At 43.9% G+C, this 15,412-nt stretch overlaps 1 protein-coding gene across 2 annotated transcripts in view; it reads left to right on the top strand.

Moving 5' to 3' along the window:
* The first annotated feature begins 3,064 nt into the window (after positions 1–3,064).
* Lrrc3b (leucine rich repeat containing 3B) overlaps positions 3,065–15,412 on the top strand; it is an 88,189-nt gene continuing 75,841 nt past the window's right edge. The window contains exon 1 of one of the 2 annotated variants that reach the window (XM_085828352.1): positions 3,065–3,547. The gene's annotated coding sequence lies outside the window, so the exon portion shown is untranslated. The remainder of the gene's footprint in view (positions 3,548–15,412) is intronic. The other variant, XM_021182468.3, reaches the window with a different exon arrangement.

The following is a 15,412-nucleotide window of genomic DNA, read 5'->3' on the forward strand; positions in this document are numbered from 1 at the left end:
TGTTAGAGCATTTTGGAGTATATGCACAAGAGTAGTATAGCTTGGTCCTTAGGTAATCCTATGTCCAATTTTCTGAGGATGCTCAAAGTTGTTTTCCAGAGTAGCTGTACCAGCTGGCAATTTCACCAACAATGGAGGAGTGGTCCTTTTTTTTCCCACATCCCCACACATAAATGGAAGGTCTCAACACTGAAGAAGTGAGCAAACAACAGAGCTAGAAGAGACCACATCTTATTCAGTCCACATAAGGTGTCCCCAAGAGAAATGAGCCAGCAACACATTAATGTGTATTGTATAATGTGTTGAGTATATTCAGAAAAAGACATTAATAGAGAATTACTTGCCATTTATATGCCAGGGAAATAATAATACTGTCTTTATTGCACATGTTAGTGTTCTTGAGTGCTTTTAAAGTACCTTGGAACTTCAAAATATTTCCCAGTTTCAGAGAATTAATTAGCTTCCCTATGGAGCAGCTCAGAAATGATGTTGCTGTTTTGGAGATAAGAAAGTCAAGGGGGTTTGAATTATTCATCTTTTCAATAAATTTGCAGCAAGCATATACTCTCTGCATGGACCTGACCTGCAAGTCATGGGGAGGTGAACTGATTGGCAGAAAGCAAGAGGTATTTATGAGAAGACAGGGGGTGAACTAAACCTCAGAGGCACTTAACACCATCTTGATGAATTCAGTCTTTACCATCTAAAATCACTATTAAAATCAATTATATAATATTGTTAATATATTTAATTAACTAGCAATCCAATTTTTCACAAAATTAGCCCCATACTTGGAAAAAAAGTTGACTCACTTGTCAACATCATTCAAATGATTAGGTTGTTCTCTTGTTTGTGTGTTGATACTTTCTGGACTAAAATGTATTACATTTTATAAAGACTGGATATGCCTGTACCACTTACATTCCAGAACCATTATTCTAGAACTGTTCATCAGGTGTTCATTATTAAGGAAAAGTCTCCCTTGCATTTGGACCTCCCTCTCCATGTGAACCAAGTCACTGGCCATGAGAAATACACAGCATTTCTGGAGAAATTCATGCATGGGATAACCACCAGCTCCCCAGCTCTCAAGGCTAGGCACAGGCCAGGCTTTCTTTGATTGAGGGTAAGCCCAGTGGTGAGTATGCTCTATAGGGGCCTCCTTGCCAAAATTCCAGCTTTAGACTACTTTGCAGTGGCTTGCTATTACCTGGAATGCCTTGAGCAAAGGTTTTGTGAGATCAACATCTACATATCTTAATTTTAAAACATTCTATAGGCATCAGGGCTGCAGGCACCAATCCGAATTTGAGAAACGTAGCCCCACTTGAGAGGAAGGCATCGAACTATTGTAGAGATGCTTCAGTTGAGAATGCAGGGCATAACTGAAGGAATTTCTTCTATATGCAAAGGTTTCTATGACATACTGAATGTGAAACAACTCACTCCATTTCTAAAGGAAGTTAAAGAAAAAACATCAGTAAATGCCATTTACCTCTGAAGCAGAAAGGCCATGAAGTTGAGCATGAAGGTCAGAGATGCTAAGTCCCTTCTCTGACTCACTAATTAGATCATAAGTAGGGCTTCCAAGAAGCTATCTTTCTCCTGTTTCATTCTTTTAATCGGATGTCAGCAGAAGCAGAGGACACAACCAATCAGCTCCTCATATTAAAGAACATACTTTGCTGAGCTGGACTTGATTTCTGGTTGCTACAAAACAAATCTAAGTTTATAGCAGAGGTGACAAACTCTAGGGCCTGTCATTTATCCTTTTTATAGCATGGGTGATACCAACATTCAGCAAGTCAAGTTGACAACTTGACAAACCAACCAAACCAGAAAGCTACTGTATAGGTTATCTGAGCCATAGTCAGACATTTGTCTTAAGTTTAACCAAATTTATGCCTTATGGACATTACTAAGAGGTGAGTGCTCCACAAATGCTATTTCACTTAAAACACAGCATCGACCAAAGATTCAAATGTAGGATAGCATAATCAACAGTTGGAAAGACTTGGATGCAAGCCAGCTCTGTGAGATTATGTCGTGTGTCATCTTGAGCTCTGGAACTCTTTAGATAAACTTACACCGATCACCCACGGCGGAGGTCATCTATAACAGTTCAATATGTGATATTTTATCGTGTATTCCTATGAAATGTTTCACTGTTCATCTTGTACTCTCTTCCAACCTTCCATTGCTTATGCAGCAGCCTAATGAGCATCTCTACAGATAAATGTTGTGTATGTTCTCAGTTATTTCCTGACTTGTAAGAAGTAGAATCACTGGCACAGTATTACAGACAAATTTTATACTTTCAATGAGAATGCCAAGTTTTCCTTTGAATAATTAGACCAAATTACATACCTGCTATTCATATATATTTATTTGTAGGTCCTAATTTCTCAGTTTAAAAGTATTGAAAAGTGATGACAATTCAAATCCAGACTAATAAAGTCATATTGTGAAATGTTAGAAATACAAGTCATAGAATATAAAGGTGTATAATATGGAGCTGTTAGACAAATCACAGCTGCTGGGGGACTCAGTGGTTTACAGTTTTGTAATGTGGCCAGACCCAGCATACTTCTAAACCTGCATAAAACAGCATCATTGCAAATGGGGAGATGTTACAAGCTTTAATATGCTTGATAGAGGTCACCAAATGATAAAGACTTTCTGGTGAATCCCCATCTGGTATGGGTTCTAGCTGCTAGCTGCAGTGTGCCTGACTCTTGCCCTGTGCACCCAATAAGTCATTTTTAATTAATTTAAAATGTTTGTTTTTTTCCCCGTTGACAGCAATGGACCTAAGCTAAACAGTTCCCTCTGGTCTCAGTAGTCAGGAAATGGAAGAAAGAATGGGGCCATAGCAACATGTCCTGGAACTGGGCAAGAGGATGCAGGAGAGGAGGAGGAGGCTAACTAATATTCCTAGCTCAGCTCTGCTTCTTCAGCAAAGGCTGAATGAAACCCCTCCCCTCCTTATTCAGGATCTCCAGCTATGAGGCAGAAGAGCAGTGCCAGTTAGGTGATAGCCAGCTCCACCAGTCACGTTCACTCGCTCTAGCTCGTCCCTGAAGCCTCGCCCCTCCTCCATCCCCAGTCCAGGTTTGGAGGCGAGTCCCCTCTAGTGACTGAGCCGCCTGCCCGTTGGCGAGTAGCTTTCTGCCTCCCTCGCATCTTTGTCTCCTCCTCCAGTGAGGTTCCGGCGCCCCGCACAGGGTCTGCAGCGGCCGCCGCAGCAGTAAAAGCCAAGTCGTGCCCCACACGGCAGCCCGGGGCCGCACCCTCACTCGGTGGCAGCGCGCAAAGACGCCAGCCGCGCCACGCACCGCCTGCGTCCTGCGCCCCGGCCACAGCGCATTCACGCCGCCGCGGCGGTCGCTCCGGAGCGGAGCCCGGCCGGCGGGCCGGGTCAGGGAGGGTAGTCCAGTTTGCAGTCGGCTGGAGCTAGCAGCACGCACACCCCTAGGCTTATGCATCAAACGCCTCCTCCCTGCGCCACGAGGATGGAGCAGCCATCCCAACCCAGGACTGGCGCAAGGTAAGGTGCAGCCGCCTGTTGCTTTATGCAGAGCGCGGGCTCAGCTCCCAGTCAGGGTGCTTAGGCCATCTCTCTGGGAAGCAGAGAACGGTCACCCGCAGTTCTGAGCCGAGTGGAGCCAAACCTCCAGGTCTCTTTGACACAGATCTTTGGAGAGACCCTGCCTGGAGAAGGGAAGTCGACCCTTTTCGCTCTTGTGCAACCAGGTGCCTTGCAGCAGTCTGCAAACTTTTGTGACCCTCCCTTCATGGTTCTCACCTGGTGCGGTATCTGTTCAGTTCTCGCGTGCGCCCTTCCCCCAGCTCCCCTAGCCTTAAGGCATCTGCCCATTTCTCTCACTGTGTTCTTGCAGTTCGACTCTTTGCTTCCCACAGCTCCGGATTCAGAGGCAAGGGCTTAGGATCTAGTAGTGCTTCTCTTGCCTGTCGCAGATGGGAAGGGGTAGGGCTAACCAGGAGAGGTGGAACTTAATGCCACTGTTAAATGTCTTCATCAAGAGCGGTGAGGGTCAGATCGCTGGATCCTGCCACCCCCAAGTCGATAATAAAAATCCTCAGAGTGGCTTTCGGTTATGGTTATGTGCTATGGGAAATGCAAGTGCTGATCTGGATGGGTGAAGTAAGTGATTTTGGGAGGAAAAGATCCCTCTTGAGGTTGCCTGAGGCAGCAGAGGATGAGATCTGCCAATGGGTGAGGGGGGTGGAAAGGCTCTGATAATGTAGGCGAAGGGGCACCTCAGCGTGGCCGCTGAAGAGGATTTGGAAAAGAGATGGAAGTCTGTTTGGGGGTGGGGGCGCTGGCCCGGGTGAGAGCCCAGGAAGAGGGGCTAGGTACCTGAGAAGTCCGGAGGTGGGAAGCAGCCCTGGGATTCCTGCCCCGGGGTATTTCAGAAGGCTAGCTGCTTCTGCCTAGGTTAGAAAGAGCTCCCTCGCCAGGAACAAACAAACCTCTCGGCTCTGTTCTGAATGCGTTGGCATCTTGGGCGGTGACTGAATGTTCAGATAATGGACCGAGGACGCTGTCCCTGGCTCCAAGAGGATCACGGCCCCTCTCCTCTCCAGCACCCGCTTGCTCCTACACCCCTTCATCTCCACCACCGGGTTGGTAAATCTACGCCCACCTTCTCTGACAGCACTAGGGCGTTAAGGATGTCTATATTCCGGAATGGGAAGGGGACTTTTGGCCTGATCCCTAGGGGTATATGTGTGAGAAAATAAGGCGAGTCCCCAGGTGAGAGCAGATAGGCTGGGGTCCCAACAATCCAGACAAGAATCCAGGGCAGAGGCTGATCTGGGAGACAGCTTCCCCTTGAGGCTTCAAGGTTTGCACCTAGGCTGAGCAGAGAAGGGAGCGGGGGGGGGGGGGAGCCCTTAGCTGTGTTAGGAAAGATCTTTAGCTTAGAGCTGGAGGATGTGTGGAGAGACAGAAGAAGGGGGTGTGCACAGCTCCTCCAGTGAGGGAAGACCTAGCTTCTCGGCCTGGTATCTGGAATCAGAGGTGGGTCTATAAACTTACAAACTCCCCAGATATATCATCCTGGTTGTTTCTGATGGTTTGGTAGATGCAGAGATCCACCTTTGCACCAAAGCCATTTGGTCTTCAAGACCACTTTTGGGAAGAGACCTAGTGTGCGTATTGTAAAGAAAGGGTGTCCTCTCTCTCTCTCTTTTTATCTCTAAACCCCTCCCCTCTTCCCTGGTGGGGAACACATCACCATGTATGGGAGAAGAGGCACATAGTTCTCTTCACCCCATATCCAGGAACACTTTTGATTGAGAGCCCTGCATGTCTCTAGTTCTTACCTAGTCCAGTGGGGAAGCATTTGGTGGCTGTGCTGGTGTAGGGCTATGGACAGTTCCCAGGTTCTCCTTGCATAAACTTCTCATATTCTGGCTTTTAATAGAATAATCTCTCCTAGGTTGCTCTGTGATTGTCTCCCCTATTCTGCTCTAACTGGGGAAAAGCAGAATTGGAATCATTTGGTTAGGCTGTTTAGTCAGAGCCTTCTAGAAGAGAGGTGTACTACCAAGGCCCTTGGGGGGATTCTATCACGGTCACTCCCACACCCAGGCATACCTGGGGCAGCTAGCTCCTTGCTTCAAAACAGAAAGCTGTACAACCAAGAATGGGGATACCCTCCACACAAGCTTCTGATGCATTTCTGGGGCACAAAAGGTGACCATGCCTTCACCAGCCAGACCTCCTTGCAAGTGACAGCACACAGCTTCTTCTAATATACCCGGATATCTGAGGTAGGACCCCAGACTTCAACCACTCTGACAGGTTTCTGGGAGTTTCTAACCTGGATTTGTGCTCTCCTGCTTTTTGAGGAAATAGGGTAGAATCTCATGGGAATTTGAGAGAATGAGTCAAAACCTCTCTGAATGGCTTAGGCCAGTAGTTGAGCCTTGTGAGGGAGACTGGAGTGATAGCAGTGCCTTCTAACATTGGTTGGGTTGGTTCTGCATACAGGACCAGATGCTATTATGGGTATTGCATGTGCTTGTGTTACCTTTAATTGACACAATAGCCATGAAAGTGATCCTATATGACTGTATCAGTGGGAACAAAATCATGGAGAAAGCCAGTACATAGAAGGGCTGGTTCCTATAGTGGGAAAGCTATGTGCCTCAAACTCATAAGCAGATTTTGTAGGAAAGGCTGTCCACGGGGGAGAGGTGAGTGAATGAGGCCCCTTCTGCTTTAGTCTACGTCCAGGGATACATGCCAGTAGAAGCTAGGGTATGGGGGCCAATGTTGCTTGTCTCCAGAATCAGAGTCTCTTGGAGTGCACTGGAACCCAGTCTAAGAAGCCAGCTGTTGTTGTTGAGCGTTTCCTTTCAACCTGTTAGCAGATTGTTTTTTAATTCAGGAAAAGACAGAGCTGGAGACCTGTGTGTGATCTGCTTTGTGCTCAAAAGGCATTTGGAATAGTAGGAGAATGTCCTTCTGGGGGATGGATGAGGACATAGCACTAACTGGGAAGGCAGAGCCTGCTGCCTCTCCTGAGGAGGCCCATTGGCATTGAGTACGGCCCCTCAGTGAGGCAGCAGATTAGTAATGTGGGAACCATTGTCTTTGATGCCTGGGTTCAGTGAAATTTGCTTATATATAAATGCATGCCTACTTCTGATGTTATTCAGCATCTTAAAAATACTGAAGGAAAATGACTTCCTTATTTTTTTAAAAAAAGGTAGTTTTTCTTACTTTTCCATAAAAATCCCTTTAATCAGCATTACCTGATTAAGGAGCAAACAATGAACAAGTCACCACAAACCTGGCTCTGGCAATACAAACGCAGTAGACTACTTATAAGCCTTCAAAGCAACAAAAATCAACTAACCATGCAAACCTTCAATGATTCTAAATAAGATTAAATGGATTATCAGCCATTTCTGAAAAGTCTTATCGAGTTTGAATAGTTCTGTTTTATCCTGCTTACAATCATTTGCTAAAGTTGAGAAAATGCAGGATATATTATTTACTCAGCCAAAGGCATTGGTGGACTTCTCTCCCTGATATCTACTGCATTAGACCTCAGCACTGGCATAATTCTAAGTTTGCTGATGTGCCTAGGAATCAAATACTTCTCCACTCACTAAGCTCCTTCCACAGAGAGTACTTCCCAGCCACTAGAGATTCTGTAGCCCTCTAAGAAGTTTTGTGGATTGCGATTCTGGGTGTTAGGGGTATTTCATCTCTTTGCTCTGAGGTCATCGCTCTAGGATGACATCCTATTGAAGACAAAGTAAGAAAAAATTCAACTGTAGAGTGGTAAGAGTCCGTTTCTCATCCCAAGCAGGATGGCACTGATTACAAGTGAACTTGGACACCATGTGACTCTTATGCCACCCCCAGTTTGGTTTCATACCAGCACAGATTTTCTGGGTAGTCACTGGGAGAGGGGGAAAAGGTAAGGCCTGCTGGGAAAGCTCTGGCTGACAGCAACTCCAAAAGCAAGGGCTATGTCAGAGGCTTGTTCATCCTTTCTATCTATCCACTTTCACCTGCTTGTTCTGAGTCTGCTTGGAAAATCATAGGGTCCCGGAGCCCTCAAGGACTTGCATTCACATTTTAGAGAGTTCATCAGAGTGAATCATAATTTTAATGTAATTAGAGAAATTCATACACCTGACACATTGTTCAGGGAGGACCATAACCAATCAGTTTGTCTCCAAAATGGGACTGAATCAAGGTGAAGACACTGGATTTGTTACGACAGAGCAGGTAAGGAGTAGGAGAATAAGTTGTGCCCTTGAAATCCACTGCTACAACATGACCAGAAATGCTCTCTGTTCTGAGACAAAGAAGCTGGGTGAACATTCTCATCCTAGATTCCAGGCTTTTCAGAGAAGATGGGAGGTAGCTGCTCAGTCTCACCCTGTGGTCCATATCCAATTTCTTACTCAATGGGCACCTATGTGGTATCCTATGAAGTGGCACATAGGAAGCTATCACAATTCTCCAAGCACATTTAAATCCTATAAACATAACTTTATAAATGTAGACAATAGAAAAACTAAGCAACTGTGAGAGTAACCACAAGGAAAAATGAACACTTCTTTTAGATCACATTGACAGTATATGTTTATGTTCTACACAGTTTGACTATATATTATTTTAATTTTAGATTGATATTTAAAAATAAGTAATTAAATTCCAGAGCATACAACTTAGATTTTTAATAGCAAGAGAAGCCAAAACAGAATCTAAATCTGAGTGGTGGTGGTAGACTCAGAGGCAGAGGAAGGTGAATCTCTGAGTTCAAGGCCAGCCAGGTCTACAAAGGAACATCCAGGATAATCAGAGCTACAAACCTCATCTAAAAAAAGAAAGAATGAAAGGAAGAGAGGAAGAATGAAAGGAAGAGAGGAAGAAAGAAAGGAAGAGAGAAAAAAAAGAAAGAAAGAAAGAAAGAAAGAAAGAAAGAAAGAAAGGAAGGAAGGAAGGAAGAAAGAAAGACAAAGAGACTTGAGAGAATTCCATAAGTGAAACAAATAAACAAACAACATGAAAATATCAAGTAGAACCAACGAAGCTCTCTCCTCATTAATTCTGCCTTAAACCATTATATTCTATCTTAAAGCATGTCCACATTTGAGTTGTCTATGTAGTAAAATGTTAGCACCCTATTTTATATGTATATTGTGACTCTAAACATTTTTTTGATAATGCAGGATAGATCGACTTTTAGATTGGAGATGGCCATCAACTTTTGAGTACTCTTTGCCAAGCCCTAGCTATTAATGCATCTCAGTTCAGCATGTGACAAGGCCATTTCTTGTGACAGTGTGAAATCTGGAGTCTTTTCTTGAGCCATGTAACATGGTCATTTTCTGTGAGAGTGAAGTCTGGAGTCTTCTCTTGAGTCAGTGGTATTTCCTCAAAGTGGTAAATTAATAGAAACCCCCTTACAATTCTTCATGATCAAATGAATAAGTCCTTGAAATAGAACTAGTGTCATAAGAATGGATTTTTGTCTTAGAGGGATAAGCAGATTAGGAAAGGTTACAACATTAATCATTTCATTCCAATCTAAACTTTTAAACTATTGATACTTGTCCCTTGCAAATGTCACTATACTCAGTGTTTAAAAGTATTTCTGTGCCTTTTGTTAAGAAGGAAAGAAAACAAGTGTTATTAAAATGTTTCTCAAACTATTTTCAATACCATGGAGCAAACTTGATAGTGCACTGTGTTTAAATATAGGCTAGCATCTTCTTTTTCTTTCCTTTCTACTTATTCTTTCCCTCCCCCTCTCCCTCACTTTCTCCCCACCTCCCTCTTTCCTGCTTTCCTTTCTTCCTTGGGTTACTGATAGGATAGGTATTCTCAACAATATGTTACTAGGAGAAACAGGGCATGTCTGTAGGTAAGAACAAGGCCAGCATGACAGTGCACTATATGTTTATTTAAAGCTAACACTGTGAGGCTTCTCCCTTGCTCTCACTCTGACTTCTCTAACTACACTTCTGACTTAGAGGACCAGGCCTTGTCCAGGCCTGCCCCCAGGTTTCCCTGCCCACAGTGACTAAGCAATATGCTTGGCTGGGAATTTGGGCAGGAAGAAGATCCTGGTCAGGCCTCTGGGATGCCCTACATCAGACCATTGCTGGGGATTAACCAGCAGGATGGTTTTCATTCATCTCACAAGTTAAGCTTTCATCTTCCTGTTAAGCTTTGTCTTGACATTTATTGGGATGACCTATCTGTTCTCCTAGCTGTGTCCCAGAAACACCTCCCATTAGCAGTCAGTAAAATGAATATTGTTTGAAATGGAGTAATGGAGTCTGTCTGCTATCAAAGCTTCTGCTGCACACCCTACAGAGGGCGGTAAGTGGCCAGCAGTCGAAGGAAGGCCAGGTGAGAGGCAAGATCAGCAGAGAAGGCAGGTTGGAGAGAAACTGAAAGAGAGAACACAGGCAACTGAAACCAGGCAAAAGAGGGAGTCTTACAACAAGAGGGTGACATCTAGTATCACTCCCAAACCCAAAAACAAAGGGAAAAACAAGGAGATAAAAGGAGTGTGATGTTTGTATCCTGAAGTGATGAACATTACAAAAAGTTAAGCTAAGGAACTCCTAAAAGTCTTTATCCACTCAGAGCGCCATGTCTCTTTCTCATATGCCAGAACAAGTCATTACTGCTCCTCCCCTGTCTGTAGCCCTGGCCTCTTACTGCCATTTGTGCCACAGTGCCCTTGGCGATCAGATGAAGCTGTAAGGCCCTGGAATAATACGTTTCAATGTATTGTGTATTCTATGTGTAAGATTATACATTAGATTCCCTCCAGCTGCTGTTGCTCTCATCTATGGCTCCTATAGAATGTGTGCATTAATGTCATCTCAGCGGTTGGGCTAGGTGTTGACATTTCCACCTAGCAGTGAGTGTAGGTGCTACTTTGAGATAACCACACTGCGGTATGAACATGTCTTACCTGTGCTGGGGACAGGACCCTAGCTCTGCCAGTTCCCATGGGCTCTGTGTCAGCATGAGAATGGAATGCTACATTATGATGGAAAGTTAACAAATAAGAATTGTGACTTTTGTGTATTAAAGTTCATGTACTGGCCTCAGGGATTTTGTTGGTCTTGCAAGTGTATGGCTACCTAAGAAAATTGAAGTAGGGTGACCACTGTGTTTGGGGTAATCTTTGGAAAATGAGGACTGTGCTTCTTTCTCCAAGCTGTCAGGTATAAGTTGAGGTGAACTTTAGTGAGGCCTCATAGCTGCTTTAGCTAAAAAACTGTTCTTAGACCAATTTTCATTTCTTCACACCAAGCAATTGCTTTTTCTTTCTTATTCATAGGCATTAAGAATGTTGAAAAAAGAAGAAGACTGTTATCTAAAAGAATGTCCCACATCAGAACCACTGCCAGGCCATGGGATACTATACCAAGGCCTGGAAAAAAAAAGAGCTTCTGAGAGCAGCTGCCCCAATTCACCTGTGGTCATGTTGGGATGTGCACAGGCCGCACTTTGCCTCACAGCAGTAGCCCTTTTGGATAGAATCCCCATGGCCTTGGCCAGTATAACTTTAAGTGAGACTATACTGCCTCTTAGAAGTGTTAACTTCCTCTCCAGCATGTTTCCCTTGCAGCAAAACTTTTAGTGGTTTTGAAAAGCTTGCTTCCATTCCCTAAGCACATTCTATTAGGAAACTTCCAGAATATAGGCAGGTCCTTAGAAGCCCATGGAAAAAGTCCAGGATCTGAAGAACTCCCAAGCTAGGGGATGCACAGTAGACTGCAGTCATGGTGTGTTTCTTAAACAAATGGCTCTCATCATCCTGCATTGGGGACAATGACTAAATGTCCCACTCCTGAGATGCACAGTTTTGTTTGCTCTGGCTGGTAAAATAGAACCTGCTTAGTAGAAAACCAAGTTAATAAGGATACCTTTGGCTTAGAGAGCAGTGGCCACATCTCAGCAAGAAAATAGTCTTCATGGGTATGTAGGTTCTTTTTCCTGATTGTATGCTGCCATTAGGCAGGCATAAGGCATGAGACGCTCAGTGAGAGGACACTGGGGACTCACATCCTTAAAGGCCCTCAATAGCATGGACTGTAATGTCTATGGGTGTGTCTTGACATTTCTAATCTATTGTAGTAAATATTTCATCTCAATCAGAGGTTTCTACCCTACCTTTGGTCATTTGGTTCCCACATAAAAGACACACAACCTTTATATTTAAAATCAGCCTTAACTAGCACTTGAGCTGGGGTGATATCTACCATCTATGCTATTTTTCTTCTTCCCTACCAATATCCATGAGATATGACTTGTCATGTTCTGCCTAGGCCACTCATACTCTGACTGTCCAGCTCTCTTGGCCATGTTCTCACAATTCACTTATCCCTTGGTGTCTTCTTTCTCTTCACCTCCCTCTTCACCTCCCTCTTCTTCTCCTCCTCCTTCTCCTTCTCCTTCTCCTCCTTTCTCCTTTCTCCTTTCTCCCCCTCCTCCTCCTCCTTCTTCTTCCTCCCCCTTGTCTCTCTCTTTCTCTCTCCAATCCCAGGTACCAAAACTCTGCCTACCACTCTTCTGCCCAACTATAGGCTATAGATATCTTTATTCAACCAATAGTTTTAAATTAAGGAGCAAGGTAACACAGCATCACTTGTGTGTGAGGATTTTCCTTTCCCTGGAGGCAACCACACATTGGGGGCCAAAACTTAACACTACAATACATAATAACAGACCAAACCTCAACAATAACCCATGTACTAACTTCCTATGTGAGCTGCTTCACACTCACAGGTTCACACAAATCCAACCATGGTGGGCAAACATCCTGAAATCTTGACAGACAATAAGCTTGGAACATTTTTCCTAGAATTAGCAGAAGGCAGTGGAAGCTTCAGACGTACAAGAGCTGGGTGGCAAAAGAGCAGGATGGGGAAGGGTATGATGATGGGTAAGGGTGTAGCAGGTCACTGTTCCTTGTAGATTGTCTATGCAGACAAAAGGTAGGGTAGACAAGGGTTTCCTGAAATTGGACTGTGTGAGAACACATCTTGTAGACAACTCTGTTACTCTCGACAAAAAAATTAGATTCGATCTGGTTGTACACAGGAGGGTTTCATCTCAAGGATGGCCTCTCAGTCCTTCATTCGCTGTTCCCTATATCTTTATCTATCATGGTCCTTGACATGCTCTAAGAACCTCTAGGCCAGGGCTTGTCTGTACTGACAGTTGTTTCCATTCTTCTCTCCAGCTCCATGTTGTATTTTAAAGTCAATGGGGTGAGTATTTAGACTACAAAGGAGGTACTTGCCCGGGAATCTAGTTGTGAAATTTCCCTGAAAACACCACAACTCTGCTCCACTTTAACCATCTTGTTCTCAAAGGTTTGCTGTTCGTTACATCCCTCCCTCCCTCCTTGTTGTCTCAATGTGGGACTTTTATTTACCTACATATTTGTCCATCCATCTAGAGCTAATCAGACCAAGTACCTCTTCTGCTGCTTAACAGCCAACTGAGTGACTGGGTTATCTTCTGTCTTCAGTATGTCTCAGTTTTCTCTATGTGAAATGAATAGAAAAATAAGCAGTTGAGAGACTTGAGAGAATTATGTATGTTATGTGTTTTCTACAGTGTGTAGAACCTGACAAACAATACTTGAGACATTGTTATTGACATCAATCAGAACATTGCATTGATAGCTGATTGTGTGCAAAGAGATTAACAGGGCTGGAGAGGTGACCTCCGAATTGAGTATTTGTTGCACTTGACGTGGATTCAAGTTCTTAGCATTCACATTATAGCTCAGAACTATACATAAGTTAAGTTCTGGAGGATCCATTAGCCACTTCAGAACCCCATGGGTACTGCATGTGTCACACACACACACACACACACACACACATACACACACACACACACACACACACACACACACACACACACACACACACCACCTGTAAGCATGAAATAAAAACAAAGATAAACAGATGAAAGAAGCACAAGAAAATGTTCCAGGCCTCTGAACAAAGCTTGTTGTCTCTTTCAGAGTTATCAAAATTGACTTCCTAGAATCTGAGGCAGTTAGACTGACTCCAAAAGATGACCATAGGAGCCCATGAAGACGTAAAGACAAATGGGGCAACATATTAGCAGAGGCATAGTGGGGAGTAGATGAACACCTATGAGGATTTTGACCTAGAGCCTGTGGTTCTAGAGGAGGAAGATTTAATCTACTTGGGGCTTTGAGGCTCCAGGAAAGAAGTTGCTGCCTCCTGTTGTCTGTGACTGCACCCAGCCAGGGCAGGGCTTCAGCTTTCCCAAGCACAGTCAAAAACCAAGGCTGTGTGTGAGCTCCTCAGTGCAGTGGTTGGACTCATCCAGCTAAAGTGGACATGAAAGCCTACAGGGCAGTATGTGACTGTCATTTTCAGCACTGAGAAGCTGAGCTAGGAGGATCTTGAACTTAAGGATGGCTTGGGCTAAGCAGTGAGGCCTTTTGTGACTGCAAAGAATAAAAATGCAAGAAAGAAAACACGTTCAGGCTGTATTCAGACTCCCCCCACAGAGAAGAAGCATATTCTAAACCTGCTTAAAGGTGCTAATATATGCAACTGAAGTTCCTCCTTTTGAATGTGTCAGTATTTGTGAGCACAGGTGAGTCCTGTATGCTCTAAGCATCACTTTTTGCCAAATGCTTACCATATTTCTTGCCTTCTGTACCTCACTATGAGAAGTCATTGGATGATAGAAGTCAAGCCTATGTAAATCAGACAAGTGTTGGTATAATCCACAGGTCCCTGTGTGCTGTAACAGCTGCAGACCCAGAATATACTCAAAAGAGCTCAGTCATTCCAAGATTTCCAAATGCCTGAACATGCCTCCTAATTTCCAGCAGTGAAGAGATCCATAGATGTGGTTCCTGATTCCTTCTGTGCATAACACTCCACAGAACCTGACTTTGCATGTTGGAAGTCTTGGTGCTAGAGATACAACCAGAAGTCTCTGGCTGATTGTGCTGCAGAAATGCGACAGGTGCCACTGAGCCCCTGTGAGAGTTCAGCCAGCTTCTTCCAGGAAGGAAGGGAGCAGCTCCTTTCTCTGTTCAGGACTCATTTACACCAAGTATCAGTCCGGGTGATGTCAGCCTGAATTTGGCTTTGTCATTCCTCGATCTTGATCTGTTTCCATTCTAGTCTAATTTTGATCATGCAAGATTTTAAGGAGAACATCAAACCCTGCAAGAGCTTAGTTATTTCTAGTTGAGGTGCTAAGCTCAGTAGATAATGGCTCTGACATTGTTAGGAGACAGATACCTACACCCCATCCATCATGTTTTAACCCATTTCACATCACTAGGTTAAAAGAAATCCATGATTATGAATTTGTGAGAAATCCAGGTTTATTTTACCATCAACCACGCTGATGCCTGGTTCCTGTTATTCTTATTTGTATATGTGTTTCTGAATTCAACTTGGTCACAGGCAGTTTCAAAGAATCAGGCAAGCCTTGAAACAGGGATACCTGACTAACAAGAGCTCCATTTTAAAATGCTTTAACCCCATTGCTTCAGGAGCTCACCTGAACCTAACCCCTGGGCACCCAAAGCCTAAGCAATCTCGATCCTAAGGACTAAAGTATCATTTGTCTTTGTAGATCTTCCTCAGCTGTCTCTATGACCACTGTAAAGTCCTGATCCCCAGGGAAACCTGGGCATCCCTCTAACATGACACATAGCCTCAATACTGGTGATACTGAATGTGTTGAACTCAGATGGAATAGAAAATTCTGCATTAAATAGGCAAAATAATTCAAGTCTCTGGTACCTGTTTCTTTATCTAGGGTAAACTACGTACAGTCTGACCCACAGTAGATCTTTAATAGTACTAATTGAATAATTGA

The sequence above is a fragment of the Mus caroli genome, unplaced genomic scaffold, assembly GCF_978045245.1.
Source record: "Mus caroli unplaced genomic scaffold, Mus_caroli_1 scaffold_12, whole genome shotgun sequence".
Classification (NCBI taxonomy): Eukaryota; Metazoa; Chordata; class Mammalia; order Rodentia; family Muridae; genus Mus; species Mus caroli.